Raw genomic sequence first — 2,500 nt, 5'->3', positions numbered from 1 at the left:
CCTGACAAAACACCCCCTGGAAAAAAAACCCTCCTTTTTTACATGAGAGGACGGAGAGGGGGAGGCTCGCCGAATTAATGAAGCGGCCTTGCTGTGGATGCGCTGTGTCTTGCGACACTGCCTCTGACCCAGGGCAGTGGACAAGATGCAGAGATGACCCGTCATCCAGGAGGTGCCAAGATAAGAGGGAGGGAAGAGGGTAGAGGGGAGTGGAGTAGGTAGGGGATGGAATGGATGGGAGTGATTTCTATGCCTTAGGGGAAGAAAGCCTTTGGTATATGTATATGTATATGTATATGTATATGTATATGTATATGTATATGTCTTTGGTCCGTAGGTGGATGTCATTCAACCCTTCCCCCCTTATGCGTGACTGCATTAAAGCTGTGTAATCCACGCCCCCTATGAAAGAATAGAAGAACAGAGAAGGATGAGATCGAGGAAGTGGAGGAGGAGATGGATGAAGATGAGGAAGAAGTGAAGGAGGGGGAGGGCGAGGAAGGAGGTGGAGGAGGATGTGGAGGATGAGGATGAGACGTTGGAAGAGGAGGAACTGGAGGAATTACATGGAGTTACATGGACAAAACGAACATCAACAAATCTACTAGTCCCCATGTGGGTATATATAGAGTTAGAGTAATACATATAATCGATAGGTTAATCATTCAACAAGTGGGAAGATGTATAGATAGGTTTATAGATGGACAGATATAGAAAGACTGACCCATTTATCTTGGTGACAGATAAGATTTTTTTTTCTTACCAGACCTTTGTTTATTTTTTATTTATTTATTTATTTATTTATTTATTCATTTATTTATTTTTGTCTAATAGGAGATTAATAATCCATCGCAGTTCAAACTTTAACTAAACAAAATTGATTGGTAATATACTTTCCTGTATTCCCGTCCTCCCCCCACCCTCCCCAAAAAAAAGTACGACGCATCAATTTGTTACCAACGCCCCGTTTTCTTCCCCTCCCAGAGAGAAAACGAGATCTTGTTTACTCGCCCCGGGCTAATGGGAGATTCTTAATCCATCGCAGTTCAAACTTTAACTAAATAAAATTGATTGGTAATACACTTTTCTGTATGCCCGTAAACCCCCACCCCCACCCCAGAAAAAATCCAAAAGTACGACGCACCAAGTGGTTACCAACGCCCCGTTTTCTTCCCCTCCCAGAGAGAAAACGAGATCTTGTTTACTCGCCCCGGGATGACCAGCCACCGCCCCCCCCCCACCCCCCGACGCCCCACAAGTGTACTTACCCATGTTGTCTGGACCTGTACCCCGGGCCCGACACACGTGGCCTGGAATATACACAAACTCCTTCGGTGCAAATGATCTTGGTTCTCCGCCTCTCTTGTTCTCGTATACGGAGCTTGAGAGCTCTTCCCCCCCTCCCCCTCGTCATCCTTTCCCCTCCCCCTCCCCCGTTTCCCCTCCCCCCTGTCTCTTTCATCTCCCCCATCATCCACGTTTTCCTCCGGCTTCAGAGGTCTCTGTCACCTCACCAACCTTAATCTCAATTCTTTCAGAAATGTGATTGACTTTAAGCACTTTCCTGCGATAGCCGCCATGAAATTTTACTAAATAAGCAATGGATGGTGTTAAAGTAGTTTTTCATATATCTTATTTAATTTAATTTCATTTTATCTTAAATATTTTTAAGCGAAGGAGCGAGACTTCCTGCATAGGAGATCACATGAATTCAGCTTCAGAACTTGAATCTCCTTTATTATCAAGAGAATGTTATCGAGATGAATAAAATCCACCCAGTACTAAAGTAATTGAGAGCTGTGCGACCAAAATCCCATTGATCAAAATCCCACAAATCAAATTCCCATAGTCAATATCCCATTGTTCATAATCCCACACATAATTATCAAAATCCCACACATGAAAAATTCCAGTACTTCTTTCCCAATGACAACACTCCACTACTCCCTCGCACTCCCTACCAGCCCCTCCCATGCACTCCCTTCTACTACCCCTCCCATCCTCTTCCCTCCCACGCTTCTCCTTTGTACTCCCTCTGTCCCCCTCCCATCCCCTCCTCTCCCACTCCCTTCCCTGCACTCCCCTCCCCCTCCTCCTCCTCACTGCCTCTTCCCCCTTAATTGAGAGGGAGAGAACCTCCCCCCACCCCCATGGCTAGAAAGACTTACCTCCCCCTCTCCCCCTCCCCCTCGCCCCTCGACACTCCCCCTCGACTCTCATCTCCTTCAGGTAATTTCAACGCTTCCGACTACGTAATCTTGAGATCTGCAGCGATAGTGTAAACACGTCCTCCTCGATGTCCTTCTCGCACTCGAGAAAGAGCTCGTTCTCAAGGATCTCACGCTCGGAGGGCTTGTCCTTGAGGCTCACCTTCACACTTGGGACACTTCCCCCAAAAGGCCGGCCTTGGGGTTTTGGAGTAATAACTCAAATATTGAGGTCTTGGAGTGCTAACTAAAGTACTTGTAAGTTATCAATCTCCTTGTGTAGCAAGTGATTC

The 2,500-nt window shown here is 46.4% G+C and overlaps 1 protein-coding gene across 2 annotated transcripts in view; it reads right to left on the bottom strand.

Annotated features, from left to right (window-relative positions):
* The window catches only part of LOC143032739 (uncharacterized), an 84,363-nt gene that overhangs the window by 78,050 nt on the left and 3,813 nt on the right, over nt 1–2,500 (bottom strand). The window lies entirely within an intron of this gene.

This window comes from Oratosquilla oratoria, chromosome 14, assembly GCF_046742065.1.
Source record: "Oratosquilla oratoria isolate Oo_2021 chromosome 14, ASM4674206v1, whole genome shotgun sequence".
NCBI classification, from domain to species: Eukaryota; Metazoa; Arthropoda; class Malacostraca; order Stomatopoda; family Squillidae; genus Oratosquilla; species Oratosquilla oratoria.
The sequence above is the reverse complement of the archived record's forward strand: the minus strand, read 5'-3'. Positions and strand labels throughout refer to the sequence as shown.